This window comes from Callorhinus ursinus, unplaced genomic scaffold (genome assembly GCF_003265705.2).
Source record: "Callorhinus ursinus isolate GAN/ISIS: 27379988/994484 unplaced genomic scaffold, GSC_fseal_2.0 scaffold8, whole genome shotgun sequence".
Taxonomy (NCBI): Eukaryota; Metazoa; Chordata; class Mammalia; order Carnivora; family Otariidae; genus Callorhinus; species Callorhinus ursinus.
The window spans coordinates 43882107-43908348 of record NW_027397070.1 but is presented as its reverse complement, the minus strand read 5'-3'; the positions used below and the strand labels follow the sequence as shown (position 1 = coordinate 43908348).

The following is a 26242-nucleotide window of genomic DNA, read 5'->3' as shown; positions in this document are numbered from 1 at the left end:
GGGATTTTGTCCCGAGACATCAAGGCTCCTACCCCAAGTGCGGACCAAGTACAGGCTCCAGTGACCTCCAATAATGTAGAACATCACGAACCACTGTGCCGACCAGAAGTTCGAAACATGACCAGCAGAGTTCACTAATTAGAGCAACGTATAGTCAGTTTTTAAACAAGACTAAGAATCATGTCATCCAGTACATTGCAACACTCACTTTTTAATATCTTTCATCTTTCAAAACCCTGCTTGCTTTTTCGGTTTCTTTACAAACGCTTAACAGAGTTGGCAAGAGCAAATACAATAGAGAGAAAATAAACAGGGTTTTCCCGGAGCCATTACATCCATTAGCACTCCTCTGTATTGCCCTCACTTTATTACTTACCCCCACGAGGAATATCTCAGGATGAATCCCGCATTCACCACCACCTCTTCCCCAGCTCTCTTTAGTCTACTTTTGAAGCTAGAAATATTCCGCTAATTAACAAAACGCCTGCATTTCCTTACGCATTGCATCCTCCCCCACCCTCCGGTGCTGATTTATGAAGACAGCAGAAACAAAACGCTGCTCTGGACAGACCTCTCCATATTTTCCCCAACAGACGACAGAGGACTGTTAGCATCCTTGCAGGTGACGGGTGAAGAGCACCAACTTCCTTGCGAGCCCGTCAGTCAGGAGGCAAGAGGCACACATTCTGAGTACAAAACCCCGCATGGTTGCGCACATCCTGAAAATAAAGGCAGAGGACCCTTTTCCAGGCTCCACAAATTACACAAGAGGTGGCCTTTAAATTCTTGCCAAATCCATGTTTGGAAGGATGCTGCTGAACCAGCACTGCGCTGACAGGGCTGCATTGTCTACAAATCACGGCTGACACCCCGAGGACGACCCGCGCTCGCTGCACTCCGCTCGGCGGTAACAAGCACTTACTTCCACGATAATTAAGCAGCTCGCTAGTCGGCCTCCTGCCTCCGAGGCAGCCGCTTTAATTTCTCTTGCAGTAACGCAGCATCATTTTAGAAGGCTCGCTGCTATTTAAAGGCTGGAACATTTAGGGGAGTTTCAGAAACTGCGGGCTGCCTGCAGAATGCAGGGCCGGCTGAGCTCCAGCTGGGCTCAGGGGCCGGGCCGGGCAGCCGGGCCCAGAAACGCCAATTGTTTTCACTCTGGCTCCTCTTCCCCTCCCCCCGCTTTTGTGAAGGGGATAGAGGCTTTGCACCGCTACCTAATTAAACCTGGCTTTTGAGCTCTCTAGATACTTCTGCCCTCAGATTGCTCTGATTTCCTTTACAATTCAAAACGTCGCGTGCTCCTCTTGAACTGCAAGCCTTCAAGTGGAAGAACGTGCTAACTGTTGCTTCCAGAGGCAGAGGGGCAGCACATGTGGCTGCAGCTGAGGTTCGAGAAGTGCTCCACAGAAAACGGGAGGAAAACCAGCCAACTGAGCCAAAATGCAAAGTAACCTCCAGCCCATCTCCAAAGAAAAAAATCTTTAGACAACCAAAGCTAGAATTTATGAGCTGTTTTGTAACTGGGGTAGGGGGTGGGAGGTGGGGTGTTGATTTCAATGAAATATCTTTCAAACAAAGAATACCCTAGCAAAAAGAACAATTCCAAGTAGATTCTTATAAAAATCAGATGTTTTCAACATTTCTTACAAGCTCACAGAAATCCAAATAAATCTATTCCCAGAGGTTTCAGTCTCCAAAAGGCCAACACACTAATGCCACTGGGATAAAGACATTCTTGTCGCGTTTCATTTCCCTTAGAAAATAGTTTGTGGGAGAACTGTCTTTTTTAGGATATGTGAAGTTGTATCCATTGTGGGAGGAAACTGAAAGCCAGCACTAAAACACAATAAATAGAACTGACTTGGAAATGCCCAGGCTTGGCTGTCTCTACTACAGACCTCCTCTTCAGAACCATCTCAAATCAAAGCCTTCCTAGATTTTTTAATGAATTTTTATAAATCTTATATTTCATAAATTTTTTTTTGCAGTTTGAAAGAAATGCCAAGACTCCTGCTACATCTTATAAAACAATGCAATGTTTTCTTTTAATTTCAAAACATAGATGGGCACATAGGGAGAGAGCGTGCCCACAGTTTAATGACCTGTAAAAACTGAGGGGTTGAAGACAGACACTAAGTTAAATAACAGGTTGTTTTTTTTTTTTTCCTGTCACAGGACCTAATCTTTACTATTCTCATTCCCTCCCTGACCCACCTCCCTCTCTTTCTCCCCATCCTTGTTTATAGCCTAGCACCCTTTCAGTGCAGTATGAACTTTGGACAGATGCTAGTGTATGTAGAAATATATGTATGTTTTGCATTTGTTAAACTAGTCAAAAATAAAGATGTCAACCATGTGTGTAATATTATGACAGATCAGTAACACCTAAAACTTATTCCTGGGGTCGAGAGAAAAGCAAACATATGCTGACAATTATTAGCAATTCCCTTAATTATCAGCAAACCTGCTTAAACATCATTAAATACAGTAAAAAGCAATAGATTTAAATAGGAGAACAATATTAATTTAGAGCACATCACCTCCATCTGTTGAAAGAGTAAGCGATACAGAAATTTCCTTGGTACACATTTAGTTTTCCACCTCTAGGTACTACTACTTGCATCTATGTTAGGCCCATTTAGCAAGAATACCAACCCACTGTTTAGTTCAGTGACTTCCTGCAAGTTCTATCAGAAAATGAGAAGACACATGCAAATCCCACCGGTTGAAAGTCTTTTCATCACTCAAGGCCTATCACAATGCAACCCACCGTCCTTTCCCGAGAATGTCAATCTTCCAGAAGTGCTTCCTCCTCTCTTCTAAATCATTCCCAGCATTTCTCAATTTCTTCCTGAGCACTGACCACACACTTGGGTGCTAGGGGCATTTGAGGAAACAATCCCTCCCTTCAAGGGAAGCTACAGGTGCAAGAACAGCCCTTACCATTCTGGCTCCTTGAGACGTTTACACTCTTGACCCCTCCCTCCTTCCTAAGACACTCTTCTCCAGATTTCCATGACAACCATGTTCTTCATTTTCTCTTGCCTTTCTCTTTTTGCTCACTCTTCTATATCACCGGCGGGGTCCCCTGTAAAGCTAGTGATTCCAGACTGGCATCCTTGGTTGGCTTCTCTTAGGATCCTTCAAACTTTGAGGGGGCTGTAAAGGGTGTTAGTATTGGGATGCATGCAGCACTGAGTGCATGAGGATGAGGTAGCAGGCATGGGTACACCCAAGTAAAAATATTACTCTGGAAAGCAGGATATTCTTGACTTGGTTGGACCACAGATGCCTATGCAACTGAATGAAGAGAGAATTATGGAAATATGTGGGGAGATGGCTGTATGGTAGCCAGGACATTCCGGCGATGTCATAGGTACCTGAACCTTCAAATATAATCTCTGTGCAGTAACTCCAAATCTCTACTCATGACCCTCTTTCCTAAACTCCAGAAAAATACTGCAAGTACTCATTTGATATCTTCCTTATTTACCCAATTTGTACTGTGAATTAACTACCAGAAAAATGGAAAAATGATTTTTTCCAAGAAATGAATGAGTGATAAGTGAGAACAATAAATAATTGAAGGAACCAAACAAAAGGAACAACACAAGAAACTTTCTTTATGCCAAGGGCATAAAAGATAGTTTGAAGGCTACACAAGAAGATGTGGGAAGGGAAAAAACAAAAAAACCAAAAACCAAAAAACCAACTATACTTCCTGCCCTAAAATAATTTACCACACAATACAGTATATTCACCAAAAAGATGTAGTGCTTCTCATCAAATACGTCCATATTCCAAAATGGGATGTTGTTAGAGTCCTCCACCAGTGTTTATGTAATATTAATTACGAAATTTGAGTATTTATGAAAGTATCAATGTAAATAGTTTACAAAGTTGTATATGTAGATTTAGAATGCTCATATTCTTTAGTAATGCCCATAAATATATTTTAGAGTGTAATAAGAAGCTTTATTTTAAAATAGAAATATAAGCTCACAGTGCTTGAAAATTAGGTTCGCTAAGATAACCCAATAAGGTAGTCTTCTTTCCATCCCTTCCTGGCTTCCCTGAATTTCATTCACTTTACATAAAAGTAACACCTCAGTTGTGAGGGCTGTCTCGTTCTTTCAAGAGGGCTTGAAATACATACAAACAACATCTCAGCGCAATCAATGTCATGTATAATTTAAGATTTATGAATCAGCACATAACTTTTTAGACAGGAATTTCCCCCTTTTTTCATTTCCGTTCTGTCCCTTCAACAACAAGCAGGAAGGAATGGGAAGAACAGGGTTTCTAGTACCTGTTCTCAAAATGTTCACTATCTAAAAGACACCAGTGATGGAGACAAAGGAGATTCAAAAAAACCTGCCCTGACATTAACCGAGTAAAAAAGTTAAGGGATACAACACCTATGTAACAGGATCGAGTTACATTTGAATCTGGAGATAAGAAAGCAATTTAAAATGTCTTTATTAGGCCAGAGCAAGAACGAAAAGTGGGAGTAACATTTGGCTCCTACCCACCTGCCCAACTAAAAAAGTTTAATGAAAAAGTTACATTTCAAAGGCTTAGTGAAGGAAACAACAAAATCTGGCAGAAAGCTTGATGGCAAAAAAGGGATGACAGCATGAAGCAGGTACTGAGCAAGTTATATGGTAGAGTTATGGATGAGCAGTGAAATGAATCAACAGCTGGCAAAACAAGAAGAGAAATAAATGGGAATATTTATCTGTTATGCTTAAATATGACTAACTTATGTAATAAGCAATTACTATAACGCCAAAGAGCTAGGTCTGAGGAGCTCAAGGTAAAAAGGTAAAGGTAGAAATTAAAGTAAAAGGTAGCAAGTAGGAGGGTAACAGCAAATCAGAATCATTAGAGGGAAAATAATAGGTTTTTGAGGTACAGCAAACTAACACATTCAAGGAAAAGAAATTGGAGCTCACCCACTTATCGGGGCACTGAGCATTTCCATGTCTGGCAGCAGCTTATTAAGAGACCAGACTAGGGGCGCCTGGGTGGCTCAGTCGTTAAGCATCTGCTTCTGCTCAGGTCATGATCCCAGGGTCCTGGGATTCGGCCCTGATTCAGCTCCCTGCTCCGCGGGAAGCCTGCTTCTCCCTCTCCCACTCTCCCTGCTTGTGTTCCCTCTCTCCCTGTGTCTCTCTCTGTCAAATAAATAAGTAAAATCTTAAAAAAAAACCAAAACACTTTTTTTTAAAAAAAGAGACCAGACTAGATCAGTGAAGCACATGTGTGTTTTTAATGTACTGATTTGTACATTCATTTAAAATACATAAAAATTGTATTCATCAATATGTACACTGATCTACTACTGCGCAGCTGATTATCAAGCATGACTTGGTACTAAACCACTTAATACCAAATATGATCTAGGGAAAAGGGAATGTGAAAAATGGATGCCAGGGAAGAACCAACACATGTCTCATATGCAGGGGGAAATCCTTGTCAGCTTTTCCCAAATTCTGCTTCAAATTCTGCAAGTTACTAATCCACAAAAAAGGGTCCCATAATTAAATAAGGCAGGGACGCACTATATATCACCTCCCTTAGGACACATAGCACTTTTTAGTAGATTAAAGATTCCATGAGAAAAAAAAAACTAGTTTTATTTAAACTAAGATTTATTAATGGATATGACCATGGATTCACTGTTTAAAAAAATAGAATATCCTTATACTGTGCATCCTATTGAACGTAATTGGGGACAAGAATGACCAATTTTAGAATAACCTAGGATACAAAATTGTACATACATTATAAATATAGCTGTTTTTTAAAAAAGTTACATATAGATACATAAACAAGCCAAAGGGAGTTCCCCAAAGGATTTACAATGTTTGTCTTTAGACAGTTGGATTAAGAATAACTTCTGGGCTTTTTTTTTTCTTTTCTTTCTCTTTCTCTCTTTTTTTTTTTTTTTGGACTTGTACTATTTATTTTCTAAACTGAGCATGTGTAACTTTAATAATCAGAAGAAAACACTTAAGAGAAAAAATAATCATCCTGTTACTAAAAAAAAAAACAAAACAAAACCTGGCAATATAGTACAACGCACACACATCTGAATACTAATTATACGACACTGCACTATGTTAAAGCTCCAACCACTCAAATCACCAAACAAGTCAAAGTTCAACAGATTTGAGGTCCTTTGTAGGAGACGCTCTCGCACTAAACCGCCTGATTTAAATGAAATCAAAGAGGGCTACGTGAAGTGTAGAGCGTTCAAGACTATAAGATCAGCAGTATTTACAGATTTAATCACTTCATACACAACTGCCTATACTTCCTCATTTACAAATGATTTCTTTAAATTTAATATTGATATAAAATCCCCTCCTGCCAACAGGCCTCCAGGTGGTAGTGAACTGGACAATCAGGTGAGGCTGCCTAACAGGAGTGAGGCTGGGCAGCCGCCGCTCACCCCCTTCCAGGGGCGCATCTAACTCTCCCCACATTCGCACACACCTCCCCTTCCATCCTCACAGTCCTCCTTCTGCAGAGATTCGGGCTCCGTGTAAAAAATATCACCATTTGACTCTGCTACGAGACGTCAATGGCTCAAGAAACTGAAACTGTAACCTGGAGAGGAAGAGTCTAATAGTATTGACCTTCTCTTCTGGGGACAGAAGGGAAAAGGTCTGAACTGTCCTAAGTCAGACTTAAGTTAGATAAGCTGTGAAAGCTGCCTTTGATCCGCACAAGAGGAACCCAGCAGAGAATTTGCATCACTGAGACCGCCTGTCAGGCTGCCAGCATGGGCACCCGGGCACCGGATGGTGCTTTGCACTACGCTAGTCAGCCTCCCGGGGGCAGACACAGAGGGAACACCCCACCCTCAAGTCCCTCAGGTGCACCTGGAACAAGAGGAGGGTGGAACATGAGGAGAGGAGTATGGGAATCCAGAGGGTCCAGGAAGACAGAGCGTCACAAATGGCTCTAATAGAGATACCGTGGTTCTCCCAATCGAATATTTACGTTCCAAAAAGAATTTAAGAAAGTACACTTGAAAAAGGACGTGTAAATTCAGCTTAGGAAAAGAGGAGAAAGTAGCATCCGTAAGAATAATGGATAAACATCAAGTTACTTCTACATATAACTCTAATATCCAAATCACTGTTAATCATGATTATTAATATCAACAGTAACCACATTTCACTTAGCAGATTTTAAAATACCACCCAAAGACTAAGACTTAAAAGAAAAAAATTAAATGGGCGCCTGGGTGGCTCAAGTAGGTTGAGCGGCCAACTCTTGGTTTTGGCTCAGGTCCTGATCTCAGGGTCATCAGATCTAGCCGTGCATTGGGCTCCGTGCTCAGCAGGGAGTCTGCCTGAGATTCTCTCTCTGCCCCTCCTGTTCATGCTCTCTCTCTCTCTCTCTCTAAAATAAATAAATAAATAAAATCGTTAAAAAAATAAAGAAATTAAAATCACCCCACACTGCCTTACAATTCCTTAAATACAGATTGCAGATGGCTCATTTGTCTGTTTCATCATACCCTTATTTCTGACTATAAGCTCCCCCTACAGGGCTTCGAAGCATCAGGACTCCCATCCATTTCACTCTCCAACCTGTGTTTTTGCCTTCAGTCCTCATGAGCACCCTGTGAAGTAACCTCCATTTTCAGGAAGGTAAGCAGATTGCGTATGACACAAAGTGCTCACACCCAGTGGGCTTACTCCCAGTAAATACTGGACTGGCAAAGAATTTATGGCAGAAAACTACTTCAAAAATGTATTATAAAAGAAAAAAGGTCTCCCTTTATAGCCTTAGTTATTACTTTTGAAGTCCAACTCTGGTATGAATGTCTGCATCTAGCAGAAATACATCTAGTGGGAGAAAAATTTTGATAATTAACTTCCTTAAAATGCTACGGTGGTCAAATCACTTGTCTTTTGGAAACTTTCCTCCTCAATCGCCACGCTGTTACTGTGTGATTTAGGTCTGGAAATCAGGACAAACTGTAGCACCTTTCCATAAAGATCTATGGGATGACTGATTCAGATCAAGAGTATCCTTCTCTGACCTTACATTCAGAATTTAAAACTGTGAGTTATGAGAAAGAATACCTTGTCCAAACCCTTCATCTTCCACATGTGGTCGCTCAGGGTCAGAAACTGTAAGTTCACCAAAGGCAAACAGGGGCAAAGCCTACGTATGAAGCCAGATTTCCTCATTCCCAGACTCCTAGCCCGCCTGCTATGCCATGATGTTTTTCTAGAACATGCTTCTCAACAATCTGTTGCCATCAGTTTTAACCACAGTCTGAGCCTCCTTTATGCACCAGTTTCTACACACAACCTTGTTTACTCCCCACAGCAATTGCTGGGAGGTGTGATCCACAAAGTTCATGTGTGAAGACCCTGCCGCTCCAAAGAGACCCAGGTCACTGCTCTAGGGGTCTGACTCCTAAGCCAAGCTGCTTGCACTAAAACACCCTCTCTCCTAAAAATGCCTCTCCTCCTCCTACTTTCGGAAATTCGTGAGTAACCCTACACTTGGTTCAGCCTTTTCTCCCCAATTAGAGCTTTGGGTTCCTGAGGGCATTTTTTTTATCCCAAAAGCATCTAAGCTCGATATCCTTGAAATGAAATCATTAAGAAACAGAAATCACTTGATCTCAGTTAAAATGGACTAGAAATTAACAGATAAATTAACAGAATTCATACTGTAATCTAAAATGTAGTTATGGTTATCTCATAAATATCAGTGTTGAGGGAGACAGGTCAAGGGAAAAAAAAGCTCACTTAACCAAAATTTAATACAGATTTCAATTTCATCTTTCTCTCTTTAGGAGCCTTCACAACAACAGAAGTGAATGAAAAATAACAGCAACTTGACCTTCTTTCCTTCTATCCAGTTACCATGAAAGGTATGAAGAATAGCCACACAAATGAGCAAATCTTTTAAAAGAGCAACCAGAAATGCATCCATTAGAACCGGACAAGGCACCATCACAATGAAATCACCAAAAGGTAAACTAATGCACAACAGAATCAGCTCTTAAAAATCCTACCAAAGTAAATAAACACATTCACAGGAAAAAGGAGGGCTGGTTAGTACAGCACGGGTGGGAAGGACAACAGAAACCAGAAATCACAAATGACCGCCACCAAATTCATCATGTTCAAGGTAATCATCTTTTATGCTCATGTGATTTTTCTCCCATACAAGTCTTCCCATTGCTGACCCCTTTTGCAATGCTGTTTTTTAAGTGCATGAATTATATGCTTAAAAAAAAACCACAAAAAACAAAAAACGGAAATTGTGCAGAAAAAGTGAAAAATGTATCTTCTCATTCAGGACACCCCAATACCAACTCCAAGGGTAGCCACTCCTAATAGTTTGTGTATTCCTCCAGACATTGTGTGGGTTGAGCACCCACACTAAGACAGGCATTGAAAGATAAGGCAGAGGAGAGGAAGGACCCAGGTCACGGGACAGCTCACTTCTGAAGAGACTTAACCCAGTACAGAACCAGAAAACCATGGCAGAGGGGCAGATGGTGAACAACAAAAGAATCTACTTGCATCCAGGAGAGGCAGAGGACCTCCCCTTGCCAAGCTGACATAAAATACTTGATGAAACACTTCACAACAATCATATATACAAATGATCACACCATACATATATATATATCCTGGTTCTGAAAATAGGAGCCCTCTACAAATGTTTCTGGCAACTTGTCAATAGCAATTAAGACAAGAGCGAATGAAATAATTTTTTCTTAAACCAATGCATACTACATTACCCCAGGTTTTTTTTCTTTACTAATTATGCACATATACAAATATTCACACACAATTATACATAACCCTCAAAATTATTTTTATTGATTCCCCCAAACTTAAAAATCCCTGACTTCTAAATAAGATTTACTCACAGATTTATTATTTTTAAAAATTGAGGTATAACTGACATAATATTATGTTAGTTTCAGGTGTACAACTCAATGATTCAATATTTGTATATATTGCAAAATGATAACTGCATGTTACCGGTAAGATCAGTTAACATCTGTCAGCATACATGCATGGTTACAGAGTTTTTTCTTGTGATGAGAACTTTCAAGTTCTGTTCTCCTAGCTACTTTCAAATATGCAATACCATATTATTAACTATAGTCGCCAGGCTGTACATTAGATCCCCAGGACTTACCCATTTTATAACTGGAAATTTGTACTTGTTGACTACCTTCACCCATTTCATCCCATTCTCCCCAACCTCAGGCAACCACCAATCTGTTCTCTATATTCATGAGCTTGGTTTTTGTTTTTTGGGTTTGTTTTTAGATTCCACGTTACCCGCAAATTTATTAACTTTATCATTTAAACTTTCATTTACAAACTAGGAAAAAAAGCTAACTAAAATGCAAACCAACCAAGTATTCAAAGATAAAACCTTGAGGCTTCGGAAGTCTTCTGTTTCTTGGCCATGCTTTTCATTTTTGTGACAAAGTGAAATGAGTCCTCTAGCTGGAACGGTAAGTTTGATCTTCAGATGTCATCTTGTGTGTCTGCATTAGCACTCACACTTTAAAATCTCATCACTCTGCCTATTCAGTACTGAGTGTTATATAAAGTGCATGCAAGCAGAGAACACTTACACTCTCCTGCTTAAAACCTCACAATAACTTCCTACCACTTTCAAGGCAAAAGAACAATCTCCCAAATGCATGATAGATCCCTCTCGTTAGCTCCAGTCAAAGGGAAAGAGACCCACCTACAATTCCTTGAATGTACCTTGAATGAGCCTTCAGGAGAAACCAAGTGGCACCCTGTGCTGGGACACAGCTCATACAATTCTCTCCCTCATTCTCGCGGCTTGTTCCTCCCCACCCTTCTTTCTCCTGTCCCAACTCTTACTCCTCAAGACTGCATTTTGGTATAGTCACTCCTAGGAAGTTGGCCACACCCCACCCCTGCCCCAGTCATGCTGCCATGTTCTTTTATACAGCATCCCTTGAGAGAACTGCATGTAACTTATGGTGATTCAGAATCAAGACAGGGATTCTCTACTTTAAAGAAATTATCACTTTACTGTGCATCATTACCTTCTAACACCAGCTCTGCTGGCAATAAAAATGAGGGATTCTCAGTTTGAAGTTTTCTGACAAAATAATTGATTTTGAATTTTTTTTTTTGACAAAACTACAGTTAAAACAAGAAAAAAGATGTTGGAGTAAAGAAAATTCCTTAACAGAACACAAGTGCAAGAAAAGGCCTAACTAGTGTTATAACAATCATGGGTATAATAAGCATCAAAGACATTAAAATCAAAACAATGCTACATCATCTTATACCGATTAGGAAAAATCCAAAGAATGCCAGGACTCACGGTTAATGGTGCACAGTTAAAACAGACATCCTTATGTTGACAGAGTCAATAAAAATTGGTAAAACCCTTTCAGGGGAAACAAAAAAAAAAAGGTAAACAAGAAAATATTCATATTGTTGGGCTCTGTAATCTCTCTTTCAACATTTGGAAATGTATAGTTGTCCAGGGGCAGAAGGGATTTTCCTCTACTGAGCCCCAGAACTCCTCTTCACACTCTGGCAGGCTCTTTCTGATCTTTATTTCTCCAGCAGTCCCTGGAATCTCTGCCAGACCTTCCATTCCTTGTGAGCTCTAGGCATCTACTCTTTCTCTTCAAATCTCTAACACTCCCACAATATCCTTGGTTCCCAAAAGACAATCATACAAAACATCCCAATGTTTCAAGGTTTTCTGATGCACCACCAACTAAGCCACAAGTGGACCATGAGGCAAGGGATTGTGCCTTATTTAGCTTCAGGATACTTAGTTCCTACAGAAGTTTAATGATAAATGTCATCCACGTTTGAATACAACAAGTGAGACAACAAACACTGAGAAGTGATTTTACAATCCATAGAAGGAAAACCTATTGTACAAAGATACTCACTGCTATGCTAGTTTTTCATTTACATTTTTATCAAAGTACTGCTTCCAACAGTTAAAAGGCAAATACTACTACAACATATAAAAAAAACAAACAAGAGTGCTTTACCCCATATTCTCCATTTGCAGGAGCTACCCCTTTCATTTCATACCACTGTTCTCTCCAATATTTCCATATTTCTCAATAACATGTTCATACTGCTATTTCTTGATTTGTCTATCTTAGATATTATCTGTTGAAATTCTGTTGTGGAAATGATAAATAAGCACACTTCAGTAAGTATCTCCTTTCTTCCCTTGCCCTATGCTATGTATTTTTGTATGTGCATGTGTGTACGTGTGTATTACAGCTATGCATATAGCAGGATTTGCATTACTATGGCTGTATTTGCTTAACTGCTTCCCTTATTTTTCCTGGAGTTAATAATTGCTTCATTTTTCCCCATTTGCTTAGTTTCTATATATGTAACATTAATTCTCCCTAAACTCAACAAGAGAAGAAAAAAAAAAGTTTTCATTACTCTTCCATATGGTTAAAAACAACAAGTGCCCTATCAATTCCATTTCTCTTTCCTGGAACTCCCTCTCCCTGAGCTCTCCATCCTTACACTCCTGCCGTCTGACCTGACTGATCATTAGGTCTATTGCACTGGCATTCTCAGAAGCATCCATCATTATCATCATGACAGTTCCTTCCCTCCTCTCCTCTGATGGGTCCCATGCTTCCCAGATCTCACATCTTCCTCATTCCTAAGTTTACTCCCTCATTTTGATGACCATTATCTTCATTCAGCAACTGCCTAAGAAGAAGTACATATGTACAAGCTTTGAGACTTGGCATGTCTAGCCTTAAACTGACAATTTGGCTGGGTATAGAACTCTGGGTAGGAAAACATTTACCATTGGAATTTTAAAGGTATTATTTCATTATCTTCTAGCTTCCATTGTTGGAACTGAAAAGTCCAGTGATATTCTGATTCCTATTCTTTTATATGTTACATGTTGTTGTTGCTATTGTTTTCAGGAAGCTTTTAAGATCTTTTCAAATACTGGAGTAGCCTTTCTGTGAGTCTTTTTATAATCCTCGTATTGGACACCCAGTAAGCTTTTTAATATAAAAACATATCTCTTTAATTTAAGTGAAATTTTCTTTCTTTTCTTTTTTTAATAATTACCCTCCTTCCTTTTCTCTTTCATTTTGAAAGTTCTATTTATTTGATACTAAATCTCCTGAATAGTTGCTTATTTCTTCTCTCCCACCACCCAATTCTTTTTCTTTCAGGTACTGGGGAGAATGTTTTTACCTTCATTTTCTAACCATACTATTAAATGTTTCATACTGACTCTTAGATTCAATTCTGAAAAAAATTTTGTGTTCAAGGATTATTTCTTCCATTAAAAAAAAATCATATTCTTATTTCGTAACTGCAATACTCTGTCTCATCCCCACTAATGTTAAACTAATTTTTAAAGCTTCTTCTTCACACTCAGTCTATGTTTTCCCTACACAGACTTTTCTTCTGTTTGTTGTGATCACTGTCTTCCTCAATTGGAAGGCTTTTGCTTATATGTCTGCTAACATTAGCCATCCTTTTATATTTAATATCCAGGCATTAAATGGGAAGACTGCAACCCCGTGTGGAAGCAGGGCTTGTTGGTTACTACGTTAACCTTCCTACAGAGGACTGACTGGTTAGGTACCCAGTTGCCTTAGTTGTGGAAACTGAACATAGGGAAAAATATAATTCTGATCGTCTAGTATCTGTTTAGTCTTGGGACTCTCTTCCTATATCCAGGGAAATTCCTTGCCTTATACAGAGAGCCTATCTTCCACAATAGGAGCTACAAGTGCCACATTGTCACTTAACCAGACATTCTTACACACAGGATGCAGACATACAACCTGCCCCTCAGCCAATGAGATATGCACATCTTTAACTCTGAATTGAAATGTAGTTACCTGGAGAGAGCAAGGGGGCAGTGAATCCATTTACATGGGAAGTGGGGATAGCGTTGTGCCTATGGTGTGTAGTAGTGCCCTCAGTAAAGTGCCCATGGTGGCAACACAAAGCTGGACATGCAGTGTTCAGGGCAGCACCACACTGGCTTTCTGTGTGACTCAGTGTCCTCTCAGCCACTTGGCCTCCCTGGTTCTCACCCATTTTCCAAACCTAGTTCTGCAGCCTTCCCAGTGATTCCACAAGTCACTAAATATTATTTCCATAAATTCTTTTCCAGTTTAAATTAGACAGAGGGTTTTCCCTTTATACTGGGGAACCCACAAATGCCAGGTGTGGACAGGTCATTTTAGGTCATTCACCAGGTTCTCTAGAGAAGAATGGTTCCATTTCCTGCCTAGCATTCAGCATTCCAAGAACCACGCTCAGCAAAAAATGTTTCAAATACTTTTTCCTGCTTTCTGGGGCTTTATGATTACACCAGGTTAGGGAAGGGAACCCAGTATCTACCTACAACTGGTCCCAACTCTCCAATCTTCCCAGCAACCTGGGCCCTCCAATTCTGGGGTTGTACAAGGTCAACATTCCCTAGTACCCCTCTATAAAGGCATTCACTCTCAGCTCTGTCCAGATCATTAAATTAGTTATAAAACATCCAACCCTCTCTGCTGACCAAAACTGTGTTGACAATTCTAATCTGCTCCTAATTTTCTCTTGTCTTTGTATATTTATGTCTTTTTATATTTCTTTAATAAGGGATAGGACTTAAGGAGGGGAAGGAAGTAACTGTGGCGTATGTTCAATCTGACATGTTTAACTGGGGACTGTGATGCTATTATTCTAAACTGAAAACCTTCAATTATGAAATATTTGAAACATGCAAAAACATAGAGATACCTATTACCCATCATCTGGATTTAATAAATGTCAATATTCTGCCAAATTTGCTTCAGATTACAAAGAAATAAAATGTTACAAATACAGCTAAAATATCAATCCCATTCCTCTCAGCTTCTCTGAAGAAACTTCTCTCCCAAAGATGCTATGCACTCTTCCCATAAGTATTTTGTGTATTTATGAAATCTACTGAGATGGTATCATTTGGAACTCATCCTTTTACAACTATTTTTCACACAAAACTTGTTTTTAAAGATTTATTCATGTTGATACAAAAAGAAAGAGCCTTTATACTAACTTCTGTATGTTTTCCATTCTTTGTATATGTTAGATTTTATTGAGTGAAATCTATGTTGCTTCTAATTTTTTGCTATTACAAATAATGAAAGAACGACTGCTGTTTTCATATCTTCTTTGGAAAGATGTGTGAAAGTCTCTCTAAAGGATTCTAGAAAGGGAACTGCTGAAACCTGGAGTTGGAGCATCTTTCAACATTATTAGATACATCAAACTGCTCTCTAAAGTGCTTGAAACAATTTTATAATCCAACAGTAACATATAGGACATCACTTGCTCCACCATCTTTGCCTTTAAATTTAAATACCAGTATGATGGTATAAAAATGTTACCTTGTTGCTTTCACTGACTGGTATTTCCCTGATAACTAGTAAGAATTTTAATTCATTTAAATGAACTGATCTTACTTATGTTTTGTCCACTTTTGTTATGGACTTGTAGGATTTCTTTACATGCTATGGATTGATCCTTCCTGAGATCCTTCATATGTATCTGAATGTATTATCATATATTTTTTTCCTTTTACCTTTGTTTAAGATGTATTTTCTCATATACACATTTAAAATTTTTAACACAAATTTATCACTCTTCCCCTTTATATTTTGGGTTTTTTGTATCTTGCTCAAAAAGAATCCTTCTGGGACACCTGGCTGGTTCAGTCAGTAAGAGCATCTAAATCTTGACAGCGGGGTCATGAGTCTAAGTCCCGTGCTGGATTTCAAAAAAAAATTTTTTTTAATTCTTCCAATCTCCAACACCACGCAGATGTTTCCCTATATATTCTTCTAAAAGTTGCAAAGTTCCTCTTTTTTTTTTTTTTTAAGTAGGCTCCATGCCCAACATGGGGCTAAAACTCACCACCCTGAGATCAAGAGTCGCATGGTCTACCGAATGAGCCAGCCAGGCACCCCAAAAAGTCTCTCTTTAAAATGTAGTCTTTGGGACGCCTGGGCAGCTCAGTCGGTTGGGCATCTGCCTTCGGCTCAGGTCATGATCCCAGGGTCCTGGGGTCAAACCCCCCCTCGCGCTCTCTCTCTCTCTGTCTCAAATAAAAATCTTAAAAAAAAAAATGTAGTCTTTAATTCATACAAAATTTGTTTATAGGAATATATTTTTAATTCTACAATTCTGTCCTACCATTATTTTTTGCCTGATCCTTCCATACTGATTTCTAATACTATGCCAAATACAAGTCCTCTTGTATGTGGAGGTTTCTTATGGTTTCCCTGTTTAAGATGGTATGTTTTTCTATCTGCCAGTGCCAAACCAATTCAAATATCATAATGTTATAAGAAACCCTGCTGACCCCATTAATTTTCTTCTTCAATTAATTTTAGTATTCTTGTCAAGTTTCATGGCAAACTCTCATTTTGTTTTGTTTTCAAATTGCATTAAATTTATAAGTTAACTTAGAAAACTTTAAATTCTTTGTAATATTGAGTCTTCCCATTCATAACATATATAGCTCCTATTTATTTAGATCATCTTTAAGACCTTTTAATCCAAAGGTCATTGCTTATCATTTGTTTTTTGTGTTTTTTTTTTAAGATTTTATTTATTTGTCAGAGAGAGAGAGAGAGAGAGAGCACAAGCAGGGGGAGCGCAGCAGGCAGAGGGAGAAGCAGGCTCCCTGATGAGCAAGGAGCCTGACGTGGGACTTGATCCCAGGACCCTGGGATCAGGACGTGAGCCAAAGGCAGACGCTTAACGACTGAGCCACCCAGGCGTCCCTGCTTATCATTTGTTATATTTATTATCAGGTACATTATAGTACTTTCTTATTCAGGTTAGGATCATTCATGTAATCATATTTTCTAATACAGTGTTGCCAGTATACTAAAAAGCTACTGACTTTTAATTTATTTCATATCCAGGAATCTTACTAAACTCTTATTAGTATAAAAATCTAATGATTCTCTTTAATTTTTTGCAAAATGATATTTTTTCCTTTTTGTTGCCTTATTGAGTTGTCTAGTGGCTAACATGGCTTAAATTTAAGATACAATATTGAGTAGAAAAACAGATACACTATATTCTACTTTGGAAACATATATTTGTATATGCAAAAACACAAGGGCTTCAAATACAAGGGAAATGAAAGAGTTGATTTAGTTAGTTGAAATAGCTGATTTTTTGGAAGGAAGGATTTCCTTATAAATATTTGCTATAAAGTAGTTTTAAAAAAACACAATTACTTTGGAAGTAATATGCAAGAAAATAACATACACCCCATAATTTTTATTAAAAGTAATGAGAGATCAGTAAGAAAGTCATGAAAACATGCCAGAATATTTAAAGAAGGAATAAATCTTACCATATATGGGTATTTGTGCAATGGTAAAGGATTTGTCAGCTAACAAACATGACACTGCTCCATACAGCCCATTATCTTCACTAAAGCATATGGCAAGGAGTACACTTTGGGTTTTGTTCTTATATTACCTTTGGTATGATTTTGGTAGAGAAAAGAGATGGATTATACTTTCAAAAGCATTTTTAATGCTATTAGTTTGGACTTGATAATAAAATCAACGAAAGATCTAACCTTCAATGAAACCGCTAGTCAGGGTTACCCACCTCCTTCCCAAAACCAAATTCAGGATCTTTCTAATTGAGAGAACATACAGGAAATGAATTTTAAAAAGTCTCGTTTAAGACTAGGCGTCCAAGACCTAGTGACTTAATTAGAAAACCGACAAAAATGAAACCCCGACCCAACTGAAAAAGTTGTGTGGTACAAGTAAAACAAAAATTGGACAATAATGTGAAGGGAAAATTGTCAGAGAAATAAAGTGAATGAAAGACATTAGGGTATATATGAAAATGAAATACACGAGAATAAAAATGATAATTTCCAAATAGAAACTCCAAAAGAGAAAATATAAACAAATAGAAAAGCACTAATGTTCTTCAAGAGAGGGCCCATTTCTCCACATTCTCTCCAACAGCTTTTAATTTTTGCCAGTTTGATGATGTGAAACCCAAGTACTCTCTCTACAGAGAGAAATGGAGGGGCATGATTCAGAGGATGAAAGGAAATGACAGAAAGGTACCTTTTCAGTCAGGAACTGGGGTATTGAAAAGTACTGATAAAAAGCTGTGGGGCTCTTGGTTGGCTCAGTTGGTAGAGCACATGACCCTTGATCTCAGGGTCTTGAGTTAGAGCCCCACGTTGGGTGTAGAGATTACTTAAAAAAAAATTTAAAAACTGACGACAACAAGGAAGGGAAAGAACTATTGCTCATATTTCTAATTGGAGTACATGTTGGAACAAAGCAGGCCTTCATGCATTTGAAAAAAAAAAAAGCTCATAAAAGTACATCATTTATTCACATGAAGCCAAAGAAAAGTGGGTCTAGAGAAGAGAGAACAAAAAGGTGCAACTACCTTGTAAGTTACAAAACAAAACCGCATTAAAGAGGAAGAAGAAAAAATACAGGTAACTAGCCATCCTGCTCCCTCACCTCCTGTCTGGGAACAGGATGTGGTATAAATAATAAAAAAATAATAATGTAAAAAATACAGATAGCAATATTTATTCAGCACTTAGTGTGTATCAGGGACCAAGGAAGGCACACTGCATTAGAAGACACAAGAGTGTGGTAACAAGGCCCAGGAGAAGTATGTAAGATTTGCAGAGGGAAGGCTTCATGGAGAAAAGGGTGAGCTTGCTCCTGAAGGTAAAACAGGAGGCAGCTGGGATGTAAAGCTTGGAGACAGCGGTTCAGTAAAAAAGGAAGAGGTGCTAAAGCAGTGAGGAATCAATCAAAACCTATACTGCATTGTGAGGTATACAGAGTAATTATGATGGGATCAAGAACATGGATATAACACACAAATAGGTCATGAGAAATGGTTTGGTCCAGAGATTATGTTCCAACTCACATGAAGGTATATATAAAAGGAAACAAATTATGGTCCAAATATCAAAACGAATTGATTATAATTCTTGAGGGGGTCAAAGTTTTTAAAAGTACCATACAGGTTCTCAGATTTAAAAAAAAGCGAGTAATATAAATATGAAAATGAAAGCAAATTACTTCAACTTATAGAAAGAACCCCAATTTGTAATAAAACAAAACAAAAATTCCCAACATGTTTCCAGAATGTGTAAGCCCAAAGAAGACAGAAAGTTTTAAAGGTGGTATTTTACAAAACTGGATTAAAAAAACAACAAAGGAGGCAAAGCTATTAGATATCAAGTTGAAAATAAAAACATCAAGCTGGTGCTATGATAAAAGAAACATCTATAATAAAATATGATATTTTATGTCAAGTCATAACAAACAAAATCAAGGAAAAAACTGAAACATAAAAGGAGAAATCAAGTGAAAATAATCACATTCAGTTATTGATTAGACAAGTATTTATTGTGTGTCTACTCTATACCAGGTATTTTTCTTGGCACCCAGGCTACAGCACTGAATGAAAGTGACAAAATTCTTTGCCTTCCTTTGAGTTAGTCTAGGGAGAGAGACAGACAAAAAAGAAATAATATTTTTGACATGCTGCAAAGCACTGTGAAGAATAAAGTAGAAGAGAGAATGAGTGCTGGGAATCTCAGTTCTAAACAAGGCCGGGGAAGACATAAAGTGAGGCATGGACATTTCTGCCAAGAGCATGAGGAAAGGGAGTAAGGTAGTCACAGTGTCATACAGATCCGGCGTGCACAGTAACGACAAGACACAAGGAAGGATGAAATTCGTGAAACAAATAAAGTTAGCCTCACTTCCATGTTCTAAAAATAGAATTACCTTTCTAGTCAGTTCACTGTCTATGGTATGTATATATAAACTGAGCTAACAGTATTTAAAAAACCCAAACTTAGATGATTTTTTTTTTTTAAGATTTTATTTACTTATTTGACACAGAGGGAGAAAGCGAGCGAGCACAAGCAGGGTGAGCGGCAGGCAGAAGGAGAGGGAGAAGCAGGCTCCCCGCCAAGCAAGGAGCCTGATGCAGGGCTCGATCCCAGGACCCTGGGATCATGACCTGAGCCGAAGGCAGACGCTTAACCAACTGGAGCCACCCAGGCGCCCCAAAACTTGGATTATTTTTAAAAACAGAGTCTATATACTTGGATCAAAGTTTAATTTTTAGACATGTCCAATAAAAACAAAATAATAACTACATATAAGAACAAACTGAAACATGAGAAGACATTGTTCAGAATTCCTGAGAACTGAGGGGTGCCTGGGTGGCTCAGTCAGTTAAGCATCTGACTCTTGATTTCAGCTCAGGTCATGATCTCAGGGTCGTGAGAGGGCCCCCCATTGGGCTCTGCTCCGCAAGTAGAGTCTGCTTAAGATTTTCTCTCTCCCTCGCTCTTTGCCCCGCCCCCTGCTTGCATGCTCACATGCTCCCCCCACCTCTAAAAGAAATTTTAAAAAATAAAGAACTATGAGAATTCCTAAAAGCTGAAAAGCAGAATTTCTCACCTATTGGATTAAGTCAAAATCATATAGAGATAAATCTATAACTTTTAATATAAACGATAAACTGAGACTTCAACTCATAACCTTCAGAAAAGTACAGGAAAATGTAAAGAAAGAAAGTAAAATTTAATAAGCTATAAACATACAATGATAAAATAAATATGTCTAAAAACATGATTCTTTGATAAAAATAATAAAATCTTTATGTCCCTAGAAATCGTATAAGGAAAAATAAAAGAGAAGAAATTTGTAGATTAGAATATACATATATAAACCAGTGAATATTTTTAAACATCTGAAAATGAATAAGCAAGGAGACAGGTGATTTCCTATTAAAACTAACAGTATAAAGAATTAGAATACCCAAAAAAGGCCAATAGAACAGTATAAAGAATTAGAATAGCAAAAGAAAACCAAAAAAGAAGAAACAAAAAATTATCAATAAAATGCTTCCAAATACGAGATACAGAAATAGCTGGAAATTCTTTCTAACTTGAAAAAATTTTGATTTCTTAATTAAGAGATCATGCATTATATATTCCATATGCATAGGAAAAAATACATGCAAAATACAAACCATAAAGTAAAATAAAAGCTGGCAGGTTATCTAATCAATTCTAAGTTAAACAGGGTTCCAATTTCAACACTCAAGATATTAGAGAAAAGAAAACTAAACTCTTGCATTTTATTTATTGAGAAATTACTATTTGCCAAGCACTGTAATGAAAACTTTACATACATTATCAACATACACAAATGAAATTTTAGGCAATATTATTAAATCTGTTGGTATTTCACATAAATAACTAAGACAAGAACAAAAGTATAAGATCACTTAGAAGACACAAAGTAGGAATTTAATAAAATTCTATGTAAGAATTCTATATGAATGGCTTCTATTTTTGGAAAAGGTACTTACCTTAGACAACAAAAAAAAAAACCCATAAATTATTATTGGAAATTGGATGATTCACTATGATCTAAAATGAAATGACACAAATATTAGAAAAAAATGAGGCAAATGTACCATTATTTTTTTGATACCATGGACATGATAGCTGTTATAGTGACCATAATATTCCTGGGGTCTAACATTATCAGGCACATAGACTGAACCAAATGAATAGTATATGTATTATGAATAAAATATATAATCACTTATATAAACAGCTTATACAAATTGTTCAGAAAGTATTTGTAGTTGTTTGTGAGATGACAGCACTTGGCTGACAAATGTTCTGAAGTGCACTCTATAATTTTACAATGTAAAAAATGTATTTTGTTATTTAGGAAAATAACAAACTGAAAAAGAACAGGAAGAGCCTATTCACAAGAAAATATGAAAGAAAATGTTTCACTCTACCACCATAACAAACAAAAACGAAATTCAAACTAATTCCTTAGTACACTGCTATGAGGATGCAATTAGCCAAATGCTTTTTAAAAGCCATTAAAATGTGGGGATTTTTAAAGAAAATAATCCGTAACATTAAAAATCAATCTATACAAATAAAGATGTAAATGAAAGCATTACTAATAGCACAAAATGAAAGTAAACTAAATGTGTAACTGGAATATGGTTATGTAAATTAAGACACCAAAGGATTTTTTTTCCCCCAAAGGATTTTTTTAAATGGCCTAATACTACAAGGGAAACATGATATAATATTAAACTTAAAACATAGCATTTGCTGTCCTAATATCCGAGTCATCCATGAAAATGACAGGCTGTGACTAGGTAAGAATATCTGAAATGAAATTTTGAAAAATTATCTATAATTTATTCCCAGAAATCAAGGGGTCCAGGGAATTGAAAATGCACAGGGTTTCTAAACTTACCTAGTATATATTGTACTGATTCCAGCAGGTATGACAGACACTGTCCATTACCTGCCTCAAATTTATCCCTCCCAAGTCTTCCCTAAGGATAGATTCTCAGTCTGTTCAGGCAGCCATGGAGCACCCTGGTAGTCATCCTCTATCCTAGCCCCAGGGGAGAAAGCAGGAATTCTCTAAATCAATCACAGACTCTGGGGCCCCCTGGCTAGTGACCAGTCTCGGGGTAACTACCTAATCCAGTTCTGACCAATTAGAAGTAAGCAGACGCCGGCAGCCAAACAGATTTGGCTAGCATGCCCTTTGCCTACCACACCTTCTTCCTCCTGGAAGTACAGGAAGCCAGAAGAACAACAGGCATCTTACATTAACAAAGGCCAGCCTGAGAAAAGACACTCATGGAATGAAGGACAAAATCCAGGGTGCCTTCATGGCGTCCCTGAGCATGTACGGCAGACCTGAGAAGTGTTGACTTTATCGAGAAAATAAACTTCGCTTTGCTTAAACCACTAGAGTGATTTTTTTTTCCTAAAGATTTTATTTATTTGAGAGAGAGAATGAGAGAGAGAGAGAACGAGGGGGGTAGGGTCAGAGGGAGAAGCAGACTCCCCGCTGAGCAGGGAGCCCGATGTGGGACTCGATCCCAGGACTCCAGGATCATGACCTGAGCCGAAGGCAGTCGCTTAACCAACTGAGCCACCCAGGTGTCCCTAGAGTGATTTTCTAATGCTTGAAGCAGATCACATTCCTAACTGATACAAGAAACAAATCTGCATAAAGGTGATTTCTATTTATAAATACTTGCCATTTAGTTTTTACCAAAAGCTATTTTGGTCAAAGGTATTTAAACAAGAGGTTGTAGGTAGAATAAAGAAATGAAACAAACAAATGGAAGATTTTAACAGGATTTTTAAGATATTTCTCTAAATTTAGCTCCTACAGTAATTAGAGTCCACTAGAAAATATATGAAAAATCTTACACGTGAAGTATTAATTTGGGGTGTTAATAAAGAAGTCTCCTTCTTTCAGCCTATATTTTGTTTTTATTTATTTATTTATTTATTTTAAAGATTTTATTTATTTGAGAAGAGAGAGCTCGAGCCAGGGGAGGGGCAAGCAGATACCCTGCTCAGTGGGGAGCCCGATCCCAGGACCCTAAGATCATGACCTGGGCCTAAGGCACTGAGCCACCCAGGCACCCCCTAGCCACACTTGACATACTTGGTTGTCAAGGGACATTTCTATCACTGCAGGAAGTTCTGACAGTGCTGTGCACGATCTGACAGGTGGGGAATTCAGTACTTCGCAAATCAGAAACACAACAGTAGTAGAGCCGAGAGGTCTCACATTTATTACTGAACCAACCTACTGGTGCAGAGGCATAGTCAGAGAGAAAAATCATTTCCATGATAAGACAAGTCTACGGCCAGGTAGGAAGGATGTTTACAGAATGATAGAACACATGATCTTCACGCAGCTTAATTAAATATGTATGCCAATTAGGTGTGTCATCTCATGACGTGTGACACCTTACAGACCCAGCTTGGTTCTTCTCCAGTGCCTCCTTTTGGAGTTGTACCTGATCTTATTACCAGTTTTCATCCGAATCCACTGGGGAATGGGACGATTCTGCTTTTGTTTCTTGGCCAGGAATCGCTTGATTCTGAAAGTCTTGTGAGAGACATGGCGAGAAGCAGCCAGCCACGCAGAGCAGGATGGCGGCGAAAAAGAGAGAGCCAGCCTGTATTTTAATGATTAGCCAAGAAAAGGACTCCACATCAAATCTTGCTCAGGAAAATGGTATGAATCTTCACACAGAAAATAAATTTACGTAATTCTTTCCTACTTTAAATGGGAGTTGGCTTCTTATTTTTCAACAGTTAGAAACCTGCTTTTGGAAATCCCCAAAATTAAATTTTACATATGGTATGAAAAAATGTGGAAAACTTTGTATTGTCTGTAAAGGTGAATCAGGCTCAAAGTATTGTACTGAGAATCAGGGATGAGGTCCAAATTTTTTTATTTAAAAAATCAAGGTGATTGTAATCAAATGATTACAGTAACCAAATGATTGCTCTACATTAATTTGTCAGAGAAATTCAAAGGTTACGGTATTTCACATGGCTATCTCTATAAGATTATTACGGTCCTGAATGATGGCACCATGATCTTTCATGATGTTCTGACACAATCCAGGACTGGGTTATTTCCTGGTATATAATTATTCTTGGGGGAGTCCGCTGTCACTGGAAAAAAAAAAAAATCCATGAACAGTGCACATTAAGAAAAACTTTTTTAATACTTTTTTATCTTGCTTTGCCTTTCTCAACAAAAAGTGAAGTTGCAGTGAAATGAAAATGTTGGCATCTGCTGCTACCTTGCATACATTTAAAATGCTTCAGAAAATAAAGCAGGTGACTTAGATTATTTAGATTCATAAACTAAACCTTCATGAGCAATCCCCTATGTGTGTGTGGATGCCAATTCCACAGCACCCACCAGCTCTGACCAGCCTTCCACACCACTGCTGATTACAGTCAGTTAAAATGGAAGCACAGGAAGTGATTCGTTGAGGCTCCTGACACACTTTCTCTCAGAACAGAAGTGCCCACCTTCAAACCGTTGGGCACTCTCCACATGTCCAGTTCCCTACTGTCTCCTAACAACCTACTGCTCATAATGAATCCAGAAAATCAACAGAAAAGGTAAAAAGCAGGTTCATCATCAGAAAAGCAAGGCACTCTATATAGTCATGAGAACAGTGAGTATCTAGTGCAATGCTTGGTACATTCTGGACATTCAAGCAAAAGTATTGCTTTTCCCTCTATTTTTTCAGTCTGTGCCCTGGTATTCATTTGCAAATATCTATTATCCAACAAATACCTGAGGCACTGTTATGTGCTTTAGTCACTGCCCTAAAAATGTTTACATTTAGTGGGAGAGATAATAAAAAATAAACAAGTAAACATGACATAAAAGCAACATACAGTACTTAGGCTTTGAATTCAGTATTTTTTTTGACCTATTGCACTGGAATGCAACCAATGATCTTAATTCTAAAAGTGGGCATTTGGCTTAAAAATCATAAAAGGTAACAATATGTCACAAACCAATACTTTTAATAATTACCTACAATATAGTACAGCAGTATTCATTTTCCAGCAAATTGGAAGTATTTTCATTTCAGATGAGTTACATATTTTTTAAAAACTGAACTTGTACAAATTAGAAAATCAGTAGCTTACATCATAAAATAAGCCAGAAATAAGATTTTACATTCTACCTGGCAGTCAGCTCAAGCCTAATGTTACAGTAGTCCCACCATGGAAAAGTGAAATAGGTTTCTTTCTATCAGTTACACCTGACAGGAGCCAAACCTTCATTGCTGGGCCTCTTAAAACAAGTATGAACTCAAGTAGGAGTCGATCATGACTTTAGTTTAATTTTATTTTACTTTGTTCATTTTCATTCCTTGTATACAATACAGTACCTCCACAAGGGCCCAAGTTTAATAGAACCACTCATAGGAATTAAACAGGCACTCCCATATTGAGAACCCGAGTCAGAACGTAACAAATAGCTTCAGAGGTCCCCTCTGTGCAGAGAAGCAGAGAGACACAACCCACAGTAGCCCTCACTGGCAGCAATGTCCTCCCAGTTCACAAACAGCAGACCTCCTTTCTTATGAAATCAATGACTGTAAAGAACTTAACTAAAAATATAATAAAATGGCAGGGGGGAAAATGATATATAATAGAGAAAGATATTCTGTGTAAAGAAGTAATGAAAGAAATCAGAAATGAAAGGCTGATACATTTGGTTACATAAAACTTGAAGACATCTGTGTATTAATAGGCAAAC

General features: G+C 38.0%; 1 protein-coding gene across 40 annotated transcripts in view; it reads right to left on the bottom strand.

Annotated features, from left to right (window-relative positions):
* The window catches only part of SIPA1L1 (signal induced proliferation associated 1 like 1), a 463818-nt gene that overhangs the window by 138093 nt on the left and 299483 nt on the right, over window positions 1-26242 (bottom strand). The window contains exon 1 of one of the 40 annotated variants that reach the window (XM_073895470.1): window positions 33-52. The exons of the other annotated variants lie outside the window; for them this stretch is intronic. The gene's annotated coding sequence lies outside the window, so the exon portion shown is untranslated. Of the gene's footprint in view, window positions 1-32; window positions 53-26242 lie in introns of those variants that run through there. 40 annotated transcript variants of the gene reach the window in all.